At 42.6% G+C, this 18,159-nt stretch overlaps 1 protein-coding gene across 12 annotated transcripts in view; it reads left to right on the forward strand.

Moving 5' to 3' along the window:
* The window catches only part of LOC122572905 (zinc finger homeobox protein 4-like), a 404,144-nt gene that overhangs the window by 202,330 nt on the left and 183,655 nt on the right, over nucleotides 1-18,159 (forward strand). The window contains exon 1 of one of the 12 annotated variants that reach the window (XM_043738584.1): nucleotides 1,228-2,378. The exons of the other annotated variants lie outside the window; for them this stretch is intronic. The gene's annotated coding sequence lies outside the window, so the exon portion shown is untranslated. Of the gene's footprint in view, nucleotides 1-1,227; nucleotides 2,379-18,159 lie in introns of those variants that run through there. 12 annotated transcript variants of the gene reach the window in all.

An 18,159-nucleotide genomic window follows, 5' to 3' on the forward strand; every position in this document is an offset into this window, starting at 1 on the left:
TTCAGAAACCCGATGGAAATCGCATTCTTGCATTTTCTAGTTATCTTTCGCAGGAATAATCGCTGGTAGTCGACACAGCGAGGACACCAGTACCAAGCACAATGGCGGTTGTCGTCGTTTTGCGCGAGAAGAAATACCGGTACCTACCTCGCTGTACTTTATACTAACCTTTTCAATTTATTCCGCGGGGAGATTTCTATAACGTTTAAACTTACGCAGACGACGAATAAATCGCACATTTATACGAATTTGTCAATCTTCCATTGGAGGGCGTAAACATCGTGGAAATGTAATTTCCACCGGATTGGAAGATTCTCAAATATCCATCGTTACGCCGAACGGATGATAAAGAGATGCGTGGTGAAACGGAGACGGACCCTCGTCCCCGTTAACGAGACGCGACGAGTCACCGAAAACGCACTTGCTTCTCCGCTCGACACTCGTCCAAATTGATCCGGGCTGGACGGTCGGCGACGCGAGTCACAATTTAACAGGTTCTCCTGAAAAGGAGGAAATCATGCACAGACACACCGATAAACTCTCACACAGGAACCGGGCGGGCTGCTCGAAAAAAGGAAGGAGAACGAAAGTACACAACGAAGACGTCTACCGGCGTCTCCTGCCGTCGGAAATCCTGGATCTTCGATCGAGTCGGGCAGACGATACGTCCGGACGAGCGAGCGAGCGAAGAGGGAGAGCGAGAGAGGAGGCAGAAGAGAGCCTACCCCTCGGAGAGGAAAGTTTACCGGAAAGATATCCGGGAAGTTGCAAGGCAGGAGCAGCGACTCGCTGCTTACCCCCACCCGGTGTTCCCGGTGTCTCAGCAGAGTCGTTCTCGGCTTCTGCGCTGCTGGGACAGCGCTGACTTTGGCCGGCCGCAACCACGCTGAGTAGTAGGGGTAGAGACTCGGGTCGTGGTGGGAGAACAGCTCGGTAAACTCCCCCACCAGGCAACGTCAACGCAGCATCCAGGGTCGGCGAGGCCATGCCCCTTCGCGGCGTAAGATCACGCCCAGGTTCCCCCACTATCGCGGCAACGCAGCTGCCACGGTGCTTGAGGCGTAGAGGGGTGCACGAACGTGGCTTGGTGTGGTGGTATCTCCACGAATGGTGGGGATAGTCGGGACACGGAGCACACTCGGCCGTCCCGGTGCGTGGAGGGGCGGAAGTGGCCGGCCGCGGAGGGGCGGGGAAGCGAGCAGTTCGGCAGCGCGACCCGACGTGGGCACTTCGCTGTCCGGCCTTTCCTTCATTAAAATATTATTCCGTGCGTAGAGAGAGAGAGCCGCGGAGCCCGGCGAGCCCTCGCCGCCGTTTTCACGCCACGAGCAACGCACTCTCGCCACCCCCTCGTCACGGGCCTCGCATCGTTCGCGTTTATCGAGGGGTTGGACGCGGTCGCGGAGTTGGTTTTTTTTCTGCCGGTTGGACCGCCACACTCGTCAACGAGGATTATCGGCAAGTCCGCGCTGCGTGTGCGACCGAAGGAAACGGTGTTGCACAACGAGGATCGGTGTTTCCACGTAGTGCGTGACTTGTTCTCGGTCTCGTTCCGTGTCCTCTAGCCAGGCTGTGACAGCGTCGCACGGAACTCGTGTCCCAGAGGAGGCGAACAGAACTAAAAGAAGGAAACGTACGATTTGGCTATCATTCGGCACAGCAATGTAAGGTCTACCATCACGAACATCATCTTACTAATTTCACTGGGATCACCGTAGAGCGAATTGGTGAACTGTAAATTTGTCGCGAAAAACGAATTACCGGCTGTAGCCGCTGACAGATCCTGTATCTCCTCTTCTGCGGAGTCTTGGACAACGAGTGTCGAAGTGTCGGGACGTGCACGAATCGGAAAGGATAGTTAGCGTGGTGTATTCCGTGGTAGATCTTCGAATTCGCGAGGGTGATCGTTCTTCTGCTGTTATTGGCTTGTGGACGCCGCCGAAAACTGTGTGTGGTGCTTTTTAAACGTATTCGTATTTCGTATTTCTCGTTTCATCGCGTTCTCATCATAGCGTAAATAACAATTTACGTTGGTATACGCCCCTTTTACAACCCGGCTCCTCCTTCACGACCCGGTTCCTTGTTCACGACCCGGTTCCTTGTTCACAACCCGGTTCCCTGTTCACGACCCGGTTCCTTGTCCACGACCCGGTTCCTTGTCCACGACCCGGTTCCTTGTCCACGACCCGGTTTGGTGCGAACCAAACGCGCGAAACGCGACCAAGAAAAAGTGTTCAGACCCTCTGATCGATCGCCAGTTGTTCACTTGGAAAAAAAGATAAAAAGATATAAATATCGTGCTTTGATACAGTGTTCTGAAGGTAACAGTGCAACTGCTGTTTGAAGAGAAACTGGTAGCTCGCGGGATATGAACCCAGGTACGTGATCATCTTATGCCTACACAGGATGTAAATCCACTGTTAGTGATCTAGTTCGCGTTACGACCAGTGATTACTATCCTTAGAGTGATAAAATCGATCTTATGGTTCTTGTTTAACTCGGAGGAATTGACAAACGTCATCCGGATCAATCGTGACGAAAATCGGATGCAACATTGTGCTGTGACGTAAAGTGAGGTTGTCTAGATGGTCGAACAAATTTGTGTGTATGATATAAATTCTTCTAAAATCGTTTTCTAAATTCGTTGAATGTGAGTTGAGTTGAAACACGAAGTTTCTGTGAAGTATTCTGTGTAGAATCATATAGTTGTTGGGTTCCCGAAATGATCTCCGTCAAGATTGTATCGTAGTTCGTGAAGATCTCTTTCATGGTATTTCATTTTCCACAATATACACTTCCTCATCACTTCGTTTTCCACCGTGCGTTATAAATCATTCAGTTTCGCGTTCCTGTTCTCTCGCCACTCGTCGTGGATCACGGTTATCTGCAGAGCATCGACGAAAACTGAAAAAGTGCTTGATATTCATCTTTATCTCGAGTATTTAAATTACAGTTCTCATGGAAATTTCGTGTTATTTTCAATCAGTGAAAAATGTTTTACTCCTCTATTGGCCATTAATTATGTACGTATATGGGAAGCTTTATTTTACTCTCAACAAGTGAAAAATACTATTCCAAAAAACATCTTATGTTTCTTTATTACCTACAAATTATACGAGAAGTTCCGTTCTACTCTCTATCAGTGAAACATATTTCCCAAGGAGAAATCCTATAAGTATTTCTTTATTATCCATTAATTGTGTGTGAAAGTATTACATTTTACCCTCAATCAGAGTAAAAGAACACCGTTTGAAAAGGAAAACTTATATTTCTCTGTTATCCGCTAATTATATCGTAACAACGATAACGATCGTGTTTGAACGATTGCTCTCGTTACGCTCGTATCGCAATGCGTTGGAATCCGCCAGTTTCACAGGGAATTCGACGAATCCACCGGGTGTCGAGCGTTCCTCCCTCGCGTCGAAATTTCAACCGGTTCCGGTGAACGTTAGTCGCGTTCGTGTGTTCGGGAGGTGCGTGCAACGAGCGCCGGGAACGCGTTGGAAACGCGTGCGACACGCCAGATTTCGATTCGTGCGCAGATAAGGAAACCGGTATTAGGGACCCTCTCGAGCCGGCGAGCCCGTGATACGCCCGTCGCGATTTAGATATCCAGCCTTTTGTTTACCAACATCGCACTCAGACGAAGTGGAGGTTGCACACCGCGATTAGGATCCGCGAAAAAATCCGTGTAATCCGGCTTGTTCGATAACGCTCCACTTTCAATGCCAATAACGTCAGAATCAATGTCGATCTGTCTCGAGCTGTCTCGTTGAATCTGAAGGTATCATTTCGAGATTTTCGTGTTTGAAAGGTGAATAAGTGACGGAGAAGTGGCAGGTATTTAGATGTAGGTAGAACCACGCGATCGTTAATCGTAGGTATGTGTTCACGAGGATGAAATTGAAGTTTGCAGAGAAAGAATAATCTTGCGCGTGAACGCAGGTGTTTTGGCTTTGGTATGAAATTAAGTGACAGTGATATTGGAAATAGTAGTTACTTTGAGTTCGTTGTGTATCTTTTGACAACTGTGAAATGTTGATGTGCCTGTTGGTAAATTCTCCTTTGGTTTCTATCAAAAAAGTATTCTTACTTTTGTTGGAAATCCCTTTGAAAGTTTGAGGTAAAGGAAGATTCTGTAGTTTAGTAGAGATATCGCTAAGTATTAAAAAATTGTGTCAGATTCCTTGAAGATAGAATATGAAGAAGGATCTTGAATAAATAAGAACGTTCTCTTACAATGCGATACGTTAAAAAGATTTACTCAATCCGAAAATAGAATTCTGTCAACCATTGTGCCTCTAATTCCATCATCATCCTCTATCAAAACTATCGATACATCTATAATAGAATTTATATTTTGTTCCACCGAAACTAATCCAGCTTTCCATATACCTTCGAATTACTTAAATCTTGCTGAGAATTCAAAGATACCATCCGACTCTTGTTTCTCTCCTCGATCCACCCACCTAAATCCGTACAACCATGGAAGAAAACCACCCATCCAAAAGAAACCGGACCGGACAGTTGATCCCGAAGGAATTCCATCGAACGAATTTCTTTCCTCCGATTTTCACGAGCGAACTATTCAATTATCTGTATTCGGAGACGCGGATGCAAAGGTCAGCGAAGCATCGACGTCGAAGGCGAAGCGTATCCGTTCCAGGCGCTCATTGTTACTCGAGGTTGTTCGATAGGGAAGCTTGCACGCCGGTGTTTCCATAAACAGCGAATAATTCGGTGCCGCTTTCTAGCGAGCCATTGTGACCGATCTTTTTTTCCTTCTGTCTCGACGCTCTGTCTCGTTTCACCTATCGATAACGAGACGTAGAAGTTAACTCGACCTGCGAAAACCCCTAGAGACGACCACATTATTCGTCCTCTTAGGGAGTTGACCTCGGTCTGAAAAGTCAGGTTCCCGGTTCATTTCCCACCGTCGTTAGACGATTTATTTCTCTAAATCGAAGCCCGCCGGGCTAATTAATCGTGATTAGCTCGGCGAGGCAACGTTCGTTCGGTTTCCTGGTGTTGGTTTGCCGCGCGATGCGTGCGCAATTAATTAAAGGCCCGCGCGGTTTGCATCTGCCGGGTGCTTTCTCGAAAGACAATTTACCATCGGGGTCAACGGTATCGCGTTGCTCGATGGTGTGCCGCAGCTCGTGCGTAGCCGGGCCTTTATTCGTCGCCCACGAAGCGGCCTGGCTGCCTCCAGCGGCCGACTAATTAACCGCGATTGATATACGCCCGGCCCCGCGCGCTAGAAACTCTGCGATCGCTCGCGCGCATGGTCCGCCAGCGACCGACACCATTGCAACGTTATGAGGGAATCTCGAAATTTATCGCGACACCGGACACCATCGGCAACGACGCTGAGAACGACCCGGGCGACGCGCGCCAACGACCCATTCTCTCCGCATTCTGGTTGCTCGACCAACTTTCGATCGGAGATTAGGAATCGAACGAATGCGGAACATGGTAATTAGATCGCGGAGATTTATGGAATTCATATTTTTATGAATCAAAGAGTAGATTACGAATAGAGCAGAGTAAAAGCGTTGAAAGCGCATAATCTAGGCAGAAAAATTTTTTTCTCTATTAATACTGGAACTACCGAACCTATTCATCAAAATGACGAGTTTTAAATCTTTTCTTACTATTATTAAAAGGATACGAATATTTCTGCTGAAATTAACATTGATTTTTATTTAGACGGAGTTTAATTACTATAGATATGCTTACTTTATTTAATATCGTTTGAATTATATCGATTTATACGTAGAATATTTAGGTACATGTTAAAGATCGGTAGTTCTGGTGTTAAATATTACGAGTACTATATTTTGGATATTTTATATATTTTTGCACGTTATGTTCGTTCTGTACGCTTGCATCTTCAAATTTTCCACAAGTGCATAGAAATCCGCAGCGTAGTGATAATTGGTAGGTGGTTTGTCGGTCTTTTTTCTTCTCGCAGATTGGATTTTAAGTTGACTCGAATTTAGGTGATATTCTATGAAACGTTTGTACAGCGGCTGCGAAAGATGTTTCGTTTAAATATTTACTTGAAAATTAATCTCTCTGGATATATTTCCCACAAAGTGGTGAAACTTGCATAAATGTCAGTTGAATTAAGTAAGAGACGACGTAAAATATGTTTGAACGCTAAACCGTAGTCGGAAGCTTGCAATAGCTTGTTGTGTACAATATCGAACTCAAGTGAAATACATGATGCATATCTCTGATTGCAGTTCCTTATCCTACAAGGTTCAAGTAGATACTTCTTTCATGGAATTCGATTCTTTCAAATATCAAAGTACTTTTAAGTACATTCTTGAACATTACACGTGCAATTCAAGTAGGTACTTATATATCTTGTAAATAGAGAAAAAGTTAATAATCGAATTTCACGAAATTAAACGTTTGTATTAATATTTGTCATTCAGATTCACGAATGTGTGTATATATATATATATACAGAGAGAGAGATTAAAATTGGTCCCATTTTTAATTCTTCTTTTTCAGAAATTGATGAAATTATGTATTACTGGGACCTTCTCTCTATATGAATTATCGAAGAGCACTGAGTTTTTAGAAGGTTTGAAAGAAAACTCGTGGAAATATATCGTGGAATGGTAATTCTTGGAACATTGGTTATTGGTATGGTAGGTTTTCCTATGATAAGGGTTCCTTATTGATATCTATGGAGGATCCAGAGATAAGGAGAGATACGGAATTTGATGGAGTACTCCACCCAGTGCCTTTTTTTTCTAAATGCTTGCAGCGATAAATAGATTATGAGTTCTAAGGTATCTATATTTCTTAGGTAGAAAATAACAAAAAAAAAAAAAAAAAAAAGAATAAGCAGAGATTTTACAATGCTAAGCTCCCTATCTGTCTCATAATCAATTTTATTTATTCCCACTCTTGCACGTCACTCACATCGTCTGTTTAATGTAAAAAGTATATTGTACTCAATTATTAGGCGAGAATTTTACTGACCTGTCATTGTGAATTATCTAAGCCTGGAAACAAATATCTACTTATATAAAATGTACAATTTTTTTACGTGAAGATCATTTCTATATTTCTATATTTCATTCATTCATTTCTATATTTGTATACAGTTTTGAATTAAATACTAAAGTATAGTATCGAATTAAAGTATAATGAATTAAATAAGCTGATAGTTTATAAATATAGTCGTATAACCAGAATTAAATAATAAGTAACAATGGAAAAATAAGATGTAAGACAGTTGTGCGTGAGAGTAGATAATTGTGAAATACAAATATTCGTAGTTTGTATGATAGACAAAACTTCAACTAACCCTACGTAGTATTGTATCATACGGATGAAAATCTGGGAAATATTCCAACTTACTAACCAATGACTTATTAATAAGTAGCTTAGCGACTAACTAATACTAACATTACTATTAAAATAAAGTTTATATTCCTAGGCTTCTAACAATTACTGGAAAATTCTCCAACTAATATCCTATTTAGATATATATATGCTATGGAAGAGGAACCATAATTTTTCCTATTTAAAACCTTAACGGTGGGCATATATCTATCCATCTATCGATAAGTAATTTAAATTAAAACGATGCGAATCATCAAATTCCTATCTCGATAAGATACAACATTGTAACGTTACATTAAGAACAAGAAATCAAGAGCCAATGATTTTGACATGTTAGCCAACTCTGCTATTATATGTATACTCACATAAAAAGTCGCAGTTATCTAAATGTGCAGGCAAAAAACACCACCTCAACAAACGTAGAAACTAGAAATTCATGGCGTCTCGCTTGCCCACAGATCACAAGCGTTCGAAACACGTTGATGCCTTGAATCCTAAGCATTTTCAAGTCTCGATGGACGGTCGGGAACGAGTATCGGAACGCGTGGAAAAAAGGCGAGTCCCGACATCGCATCACCGGCATTTTTCTCGCGTCCTACCTTCGGTATTGCGGCAATTTGTTTACCGAAACGTAGAAATTTCTACGGCTGGTGGGGCTGCACGATGTTCCCCAGGGGCTAATTAATCGAGAGCGGCGGAAAGTCCACGGTACGTTTCTCTAGGCGGGCCGCTTTCACGATCGCACCGGCCGCCTCGCGAACTAATTAGATCCGCGAGCCGCGCGGCTCGCCTCGATCCGTGAACGTGCGTGCACCGATTATTTCGTAACCAGATTAATTAAGGGAAACACCGTTCACCGTCTCGTTAACGCTAGCGATTGCCCGTTCCTAGTCGTGACCAGAGAAAAAAGGGAAGTTGGTTCGATGCAAAAAATGGTTCCGGTAGCACGATGAAGATCTTCGATGAACTGTGTGTGAAACAGTGGCTATTGACTTTCTAACTGTTCTTGTCTCGCTCCAAAGCAGCGGGATGATCCAATTGGTAGAAGAAAATTAGATGGAGAAAAATATCCGTTGGAAGAGGCCTGATGACGCAAGATGATTCTAGATGAGAACTCCAAGTGCGTTTCATTGATGAGGAACGTTTCATTGGTGAAGGATAGTCAGATGCGGTCAGTTTGGTAATCATAGTTATTTTGGTACTGTAAGAATTTTGATATTTACTGATGTTGTACATATTTGTTATAATATTGGATGTATGAAATCTTGCAGTTACGTCTGCGTTCATGAACAAATTACCATATAATTGTGTACGAATTTTATTTCGCAGCGAAGCGCAGTAGAACATAAAGCAGCGGACAAAAGTTTAAAACGATTATCTTTCTGATAGATCACCGCACCATATTATACATACTGAACAACCAACAGTCCGAACTTGTCCTTACGATTACATACGCACTCGCACTTTATCTACAAACGGCCACGAGACTTTTAAAACGTGAACAATACTTGAGAGAACGAGTACGAAAGGATTCGATGCTGTACTTGCTACGGACGTTAATTTAAGACGAATATTCAAACGCAGCAGCGCTCCCAATTAATCGAACGATAACAAGTCTGTTTAACGCTACATATGAAATTTGCGATGGCGATTGCTGAATTTAAATAAAAATCATGGACACAGTCAGCGATCTACGCTCAGAACACAGAAAAATTGTTACATCACTACGCAAGAAGAAAAACACATTTGCCAAAATGTAACAAATGTCATGGAAAAGTCTGTGGCAACTTGTAAGCGGCCATGGTATCAACAAATTTAGAAAAATGGACGCAATCACGATGAATCAGGAAACTACAGCAGAGACGGACCACTGCATCCACCGCTTATCCGAAAAGCATCATTTTCGGACTGCTACTGATTTTTAAAATGAAATCTGCGCTACAAATGGTCTGAACATTCGTGCAACAGCCGTCAGAAGACATCTTCGCGATTTTGACCTCGAAGGACGCCTGTTTCGAAAGAATTCGATACTCAGTCGTAAAAATCAGAAGCCGGGAATTGCTTTCGCCGAAGCACACAAGCACCGGACAATTCAAGATTTTGGAAAAATGTTTCTTCTGATGAACCAAAATTTAATGGGACGAACAATTGTGGATTATTGTCTATTTATTATTTGCATGTCAATACTTTATCTGGAAGGTAATTGCATGAAAATTATGTCCACTACTGGACAGATATAGTGGATACAGGAAGAGGAATATTTCATTTTCATGTTTTATCGAAATAAATCGTCTTTGCAACTGCTTAAAATCATTAATCCTTTAACCATTTAACTACTTTAGCCATCAAAATTATCATACAACATGATTGATTACCGATTATTTAATACTTATTTCTATAGTACATTCACCATCAATAAAAACTAGTTTATCAGTTGCGAAAAAGATAAGTCGTATATAGATTTATTTTAAATAAATCATGAATATCGTATATGATGAAAGTAACTGTAAAGGGGTTGTAGGTTGAGTTGGTTCCATCAAACTTTTCTACGTATTCAGTTTTCTTTGTCAAACGAGCTATATTTCTCATATACAAGTTGAACTTAATTCTCACGGTGCTCTTCGATCTTGAAATCGGTCCAAATTTATCCTTAAACAAAAGCACTATATTAATACACAAATCTCTGAGAGTTTACGCGTAATTGGTAACATCGAGCCCTATCTTGAGCGTTCCTTTACGCGAAATCAGACGTTCCGCCGTATACAAGCGAAACAGTACGGTTATCGATAGTACGTACTGCGAAGTTTCCACAAAATGGCGAAAACTGTCTCATCTTTCTCAATGCGCCCATTAATTCCCCGACACCTCGTTTCGCAAGCCTGGTTTCTCGACAGCTCCGCCGTGTCTCGCCAACGGAAAGGTTCGAGTTCAACGAGCACTAGCATTCTCAAACGGCACACGTTGTCAGGGAAAGGGGAAGAGATCTCGAGGGGGATGGAAGGGGCTGTGAAGGGTTGGGGCGGGTAGGGGCGAGGAGGGACGAAAAAAAAATCAGCGAGATGCATTTAACAGTTCCCAGTCGTTCTCGCGATAAATCATTAGCGATTGGTGGAAGGAATATCGCTCGGTATAATATATTATCGTCACTCGGCCCATAATTTAGACTCGCGGAAGAACGGTCGACGCGGCGCAATTAAAATAGTAATAATTTATTATCTTGCTTGGCGCGGCGACTCGTGTTTACGCGCGAACGCGGTCGTGCGCGCGCCGGCGAACACAATATTCTCTCTTCGCTGGGTATAATTGAAAGAACCAGACGTGGATACCCGAAAAACTTTCGTCGAGGGTTAACGAGACAAACAGACAGGGAGAGAGAAGAGAGAGAGAGAGAAGAGAGAGAGAGAGTAGATACCTAGAAGAAGGAGAAGCGAGAAAACGTGAGTTCTCGGATTGAAGCGAGAGTTGCTTCGTTATCGTCGCGAGAAGACGGTTCCATTGGAGTGAAAGACGAGTTATCTCGTCGCGTTCGTGGCGTGGTCCGAATCCGACGGGCGCGGCGCCGCGCATTGAAATCACCGTGGCGGGCCACCAACATAGCCGGAAATAGGTGCTCGTCCCGCTCGAAACACCGAGATCCCGAGAAACCCGTCGCGTCGCCGATCGACCGTCCTACTTCGCTCCATCCTCTTCTCTTGATTTTCCTTCATTTCGAGGTGAAACCTTTCGAAAGATGTAGCACGCTTCCGTGTGTTCACGCCACGGCACACCGCGTCTGAGTTATTTTTCAGGGTCCGGGCCGGGCGTTCCGAAGGCGTCAAATTATTAATACCTACGACGCTCGTTAAGCGAGCGAGGAAGAGGTACGTACGTCGTGCTGGGAGGTCAATTTCATAATTTCCAGTTGAACGACAATTTAATTCGAACGTTTCACCCGTATTTTCCCGCGCGGATCTCCATGAATATTTATACCGACGCCGCGACTTCTCGCGTGAAGTTATGCGAAGGAAATTGTTTCTGATGCGGTTGATTCGGTACGCTGATGCTTCTGTTGGTAGATAGGTTTAGATCGAGAGTGTCGGCTAAATTTGTAGCTATAAGCGATAGGGTTCGATGTCTGATACGATAAGCAGACTATTATTATGACACAGAAGCGTGCGTCAGGTTGGCTCCGTTGCAATTGAATTGTAACGAACGTTACATTTTATTGGAAAGTACAATCGGTTCGTATGAAGTTTCATGTACTTATATATTCACGAATTATTCTAAATCTATAGCGTAACTGCATATTCTTCGCAACCAGTTTATCAGAAACATTCCTATACATTAACGATTATTAGATCGCGGATGTTTATGCAAATTTAAATAGATATCTGCTTCACCCTTGGTACATTAACATTTTGTTCATTTTTATTGTACAATATCAATGTCCAATATCATACGTACAAAAACGTCTATGCTCTACTAATTCCAATCAGCAACGGTACATATAATTTAATACGAATACATCAGCATAACTTAAACACACAATTACTTATCGTCGATATTATCTAAAAAATTCTCTTTCCTACCTCGCCACACTGTAGTTCCACAAAGAACATAAAAGATCCAGGAAACGATATCAGAAACGGCCTCATTGTAATTACGCGAAATTCACCAAGTACGAAACACAAGCCGATTGGAAGGATGGCATGGGACGGGACGGGCGCGTCGGTAATCATCGTCAGGATCGCGCGTAATGATGCACAGGTTTCGTATGAAACGCGCGGCTCGATCATGGCGGCGAGATGGTCGCACGTCCCACAGTACCAGAACGAAATCCGAAATTAGTCGAGCCGTGTGTTTCCGACGACTCGAAATGTAATCCAGTTATCTCGGCTGATCGGGCCTCCATTAAAACGGCCCTGACTACTTTCTCTATCTGAAACGATCGACCGTTTAATGGACACCCCGAGTGGCGAGTATCGGGCCGGTTCTCGATTTGCGCCGATTCAATTAAAAATGAGGGCGTCCATTCTTCGGCTCGCATTTACCGCGGACGGCGTTAATTGACGTGACGACCGTGATCATCGACGACGAGGGGGGAAAACAAGCAAAAGAAGAGACAAAAGGCAGCCCATCGGAACCGGTGTGCGCCTCGGGACAGGTTGAGAGGTTTCCCGAACGTTGCCGGAATGCCGTTGTCTGCCTGAAAATTATAGCCGTCGCGAATTTCAACGCTTCGCCTTCTTACGGAAAAGGCTTCTTTGTTCCTTGAATCTTGCTTGATCTTTCTTTCTTTCCTTTTTTCTTTTTTTCTTTTCGCACGTGTTTTATTCGAAGGCGCGATAAAATGTCCTGTAGGTTATTGATAATGGCTATAATGAGAGAGATTGTGCCTTTGATAGCGAGGCAATGGTAATGTTTTAGAAAATTGGATTAGGTTTCGCGATTACTGTTGGGCCGTGCAGTTTTAACGCTTCGTGGCTGGTAGAATTGGTAGAGTCTGAAACGCTGTTTTGTATCGAGTTGGGTTTTTAGAGTTGCCTATCAATTGCGAGTTATATAATTTAGTATTTAAGCAAATTCAGTATCTATCTAAGAAATTGGGAGTATTTTATTATTTGAAGGTTTAGTGCCGTCGAACGAATCGTTATAAATGCTCTCTCTGTTTCTACCAAACATTTACCGGTATGTTTTCAGAAATTTTACGTATTTATCAAAGATCCTTTGGATAATATCAGTGTCTTTCAGATGGTAACATCCTATATCAATACAATACGTACAATTTTTCTACGTTTTCTCAAATGAAATCCTTATCCAATTTGCCTGCGAATTTTAAAATGTTTGCCAATGATGGAACTCGAAATTCTCCTTTAAAATACTTCCAGTGCGTTAAAAGCGCATGCTTATTCGATGTATCAAACACCAATATCAAACGACTTTAACCATTTATTTTTCACCTGAACATTAATTTTCCGCCCAATATACACGCTTTAAATTTAGAGTCGAAAACCAACGATTTATTTTGAATTTTTGTATTTACGTATCGAGAGTGCGACGCAATTTCGATGTTGGATGTTGGAAGCTTTTCCGGTTTCCTTGAAAATGGAGTCGAATCGCGCGCGATTCGAGGACACGGGCCGCTCGTAAATTTTTAACATCGTTGATTAAGCATCGGGACGTGGAAGAACCCGAGCCGGGTGGTCAGATGTCGAAGTCGTTACGAACTTTTTACCGCCGGTCGTTACAAAGTCGAAATAATGCAGTTTTGCGTTTCCACGCCGATTTTTAAGCGTCGTAAATTTGCGTTCATCGGCGATGTTTTGCTCGCGCTTCGCCACACCTCGTTGGTCCCGTAAACTCGAAATCGTTGTGACGGGTTCTGCGTCTTCGACTCGCGTTCCCTTCGCGGTAATCATCCATCTTCCTATCTTATCTATGGTCTTCCGATCGTATTTTCTCCGAAAAATTCGGAAAATGTTCCTCTCCTACTTGCGAAGTAATATTTTGGATTCTCACGATACGACGAGGTTTCTTCTGCCCTCTTGATATTCGCTAGGCGTTTGATCGATTTGTATCGGTGTTTGACGATTGACAATATTCATCGATAATTCTATAACTAATACTCTGCTTGTTACGAGTTATGAATTTCTAGTATATTTTTAGTACATTTATTTTTTGATAAAATTGTCAGCTTTACGTATTTACTCTTCTTATCGTATGAAGTATCAAATGTATCTTTCGATGATCATCCGATTTCATTTCGGATTTCAACGGTGATAATACGATTGTTTTGCAACATTTAAACAGAGATGTAATTACCTGTGAATTTATAATGTGTATAGCAAATTTACCATCTTCCACTATAACTCCAATTTCTATTCTTTAATAAGCAGCTGAATATAAATTGCGTATAATGCTTCAACATTTGGCATTAGTTCGACGAGTCAACGAACAACTGACATTCGATTAACTAGCAGCTGAAGGTAATTCTTGGCCTAAATTAATTTTCGTGAACGATAGAATCGAATCTACCTCGCGTTTCTTTAACTTAAATTCTTCGAACTAAAGTAGCCTACAAAATGACCAACACGTTTGTTGCATACGCAAATTATATCAATTATGAATTAATCTATTCATTGTCGGCTGAATAGTTGTTAACATCGGATTGCTCGAAACCACGGACGATGTGAAAAATCTGGCAGGGAAAGGTGCTGTTCCACGACGAATATTTACCAACCACCGTTACCGTACCTCCCCTGCTAATAAGCGCAATCCGTAACGAAGGGTTGACTCGACCGTTGATTAAGAATTCCCGTTTGCTTGCTTCTACCGTGGGTGCCTTTCGGTAGTCTTCGGAGCGCCTTAATCTGCTATTCATAAAGAACGGAAGCCAAAGAAAGAGGGGGAAAAAAAAACAACTGGGAGGGTGGAGAGAAGCAGAGGATGATGCCTCTCTTCGCAACCCTGTTACGAGGGATTTGCATGAGACTGTCAGAGAATAAGCTCGATCGAATAACTTTGTGTGGCGTGAGTACGCTTTCGCGTGGCGCATCGTAAAACGCTCTATCCGATTGTTTCCTATCGTCGAAGTCTCGCTTCTTCTCCATCCCCTTTTTACCTCTCGCTCCCTTTTCCTTTCCACGAAAAATCCCAAGGATACATATTTGCATAACGTCGCGAGTATCCACGCTCTCACAGAGAGACCAGACACAATCGTCGTCTTGCTTTTAATAAACGCACTCGTTTTATTCTCGATTACCAATTCTCATTCCGTGGCTGGCTTCGGTTTTCCTCGGCGGCGCACGAGCCACCCCTAATCTCGTATTCATAAAGCTCGAACGCTCCTCGTTTTCTTTTTCTTTCTCTCCGTGTGTTTGGCCCCCTTTTGTAATTTGCATGAGGAACTCGCTGAAGTTCGCTCGACCAACGAAGAGGAAGCACGCGCCGCGAGCTGCCGCTGCTGCCACCGTCGCCCTTTCGCCTCGTTGCTGGCTTTCAATAGAAATAGATCCGCAGATCCATCCCGGGACCTGCAGCCTCGCTTACGCCTTTGCGCGTGGAAAGTTGGCCCGTGCGCGGTACCGGCCCGATGCCACTTATTATCATAAGGCATTGACGCAACACGTGCCGGGCATGCGTCCGATTTGTCGCCACGTTTCCGCGTGTTTCCGTAGGATCAATGGGATTCCGCCGATGCTGTACTCGGAAGGGTTCCTCGTGATGCATAGATTTTGGATAAACGGCTGGTTTAAAAGTCGAAAGCTGCATGGAGAGCATCGATTAAGAAGCTGCCTTTGGACACTCGCCGTTTCGAATCTGTCAAGTGGGACGTTAATTACCTTAACCAAGGATTTCTAGTATCTATAGTGATTTTGCCTTAACCTAAATTTCATGAAATTAAAGATTAATGTGGATATATCAATTTGAGTCAATAAATGTAGATATGATATGATATGGTGTATTTTTTAAATGAACGGAACGATACACAAAGAGATAGAAGATTTCTAAACAAAGAAATTATTATGTTTAATGCGACTGTATTTCTCCGATTTTTTCGTCGAAAACGTTGGACGATTTACACCCTTTTGATATTTTCATCATCATCATTCATTCGTTCGTTCATTCATCATCGTTTTTAAACTATAATTTGAAGTTGTTCAACATCCTAACAGTTAAGTTTTGCCTTTCACGCACTTCGTAAGCAAAGTTCTACGATATATGTATTTTATCAAACGTTAGTTCGATTGGTATAATAAACGCAACTTATACGAGTATGCAATTTATTTACGATTTTTCGATATCTGTCGAGATGTTTACGTGTTTCCTTGTCTAAATGATTGTTGAACGCAGTGAAATACGGCGGATTACCGTTTTGCTGGTTTAAAAGCGAAAAGTCTCAATCGGTTCTCGCCGTGTCGAGTTAGTTTTTGGGGAAGTGAAGTTCGATCATAAAAATATATCTTATATTAAACGCATTGACTTCGAATGTCTGGTATCGTAAAAATTCGCTATAAAATCAGAGAGGTTTTCTGTGAATCGAGGACAATTATGAAGGACCGAAAATGGCCGGGGACCAGTAAAACAGGTATACGAGGCAACGGGCTTTCGTTTTAAATTATTTTGAAGCCTTTTCGAATCACTCTACGTTTTCAACCTTATACCTTGTAACGTATGAACGAAACTGTCCTAAGAACAAAAAAAGAATAATTGTTTTCGGCACTAAATCACTACTTTAATTGCTTTAATTATATCCTAGCCGTTGATTAACCTGGAACTGGCCCCCACGCTAATCGGTAACCCAACGAATAAGTGGTACCTGTAATTTTTATCTTACTACTTAAAGAATTCTATAATGTATCTTGATTATACGGACAAGTTCGTACGTTGTCCCAAGAATATCCCTTGTATGCAATTATATTTCTAGCAACACCCGATAGAAATGTCACACACGATAAAATCTACCTATATCTCTTGTGTTTATTATACTTGTCTTTTAAATTGTACAGAAGCTTTCAACTTGAATATCCGTGAATTTCAACAACATAAATAATTGAACTCGATAGAGAAACTTGGAGCAAATATTTCGAGGAAAAATCCAGAGCACGTAGTTTCTTTAACCTTCTACCGTTTTCTTAACGACGTTAAAACGCATTCAGACTTCAAATTAACAAGAACCATTAAAACCATTCAACCTTGAAATAAATACTAAAAATCAAACCGTATCGAACCCTTGCTGAGAAAGACATTGCTGTAAAAAGATTCTTTTAAGCTTCTTTAGAGTTACGAACGTAGAAGCGTCAAAAATAATGCTGTTTCGTAAGCGTGAATTATCACGTTGATAAGTTTTATTAACGAAATAACGAAATTACTCTATCGAGATAATAATTCTCCGCATTCTTTGACAAACTGACGTTTCTCGCAATGACCTGCGTCGTTCTCGAAACAAGAACGGAAATATCTTCCATGATAAATCGTAAGAGAACCGAAGAAGGAACAATTTCGCATAAAATCAATTTAAACGACGCGAGTAGCAAAAAACGAGCAGGAAAAAGAAACAAAAAGCCGGGTTATTTCGCACGAAAACGCGTTGGTTTCCGAGCAAGTTTCCAGAGTGGCCGATGCTGCACGAAATCTACCTGGCTAAAGCAGCGCGTTCTTTACGATATCTCCGCGAGTGTCCGTGTTAGCGGACAACGAGGGAGAGCCATGAATATGACTGAGACCCGGTATTAGGTGCCTTTATGTCGGCACAATACCGTTTATTATCATAATCTATTATCGCGGCTTACGTGAACGTGCCTCGGCTGGCCCGTTACTAACGCGAAGCCGGGGTTGCGGCCGATACACGTCGAATCCTTTCACGCTCGTTACTCGACACGGCCCTTCCAGGGATTGTCCTTGAATTTCCTCTTCCCTCGCCGCGTTTCGAGAAACGCCCGGATCCAGTCGTCTTCCACCGATTCTTCCTTCGAACGATCATTGGTCCACTTCTTGTAAAATCTCCGCCAGTCGAAGCGGACTCGCCTCGGATTTTTCCTTTCGTCCTCGCGCTATGTTTACTAAGTGCGACGATGTTTGCGTGCCTACGGTGACACGTCGTAATTTGGATTCCAGCTAGCCTGGAGGTAATGTCTCGTGGAATTTTACGTGGATAATCTTTTGATACGGTTTAGTCAGTTTTGTTTGCACAGGGTGGTCGAAAGAGGTGTCCTTCTTTATTCTCTTTCGATGATCGTCGATGGTGAATTCTCATACGTGCCGATGTTTTTTAACGTTTGACCTGTTCACACACAGGAGATGTTTCGAATTTTG

This window comes from Bombus pyrosoma, linkage group LG11, assembly GCF_014825855.1.
Source record: "Bombus pyrosoma isolate SC7728 linkage group LG11, ASM1482585v1, whole genome shotgun sequence".
Lineage (NCBI taxonomy): Eukaryota > Metazoa > Arthropoda > Insecta > Hymenoptera > Apidae > Bombus > Bombus pyrosoma.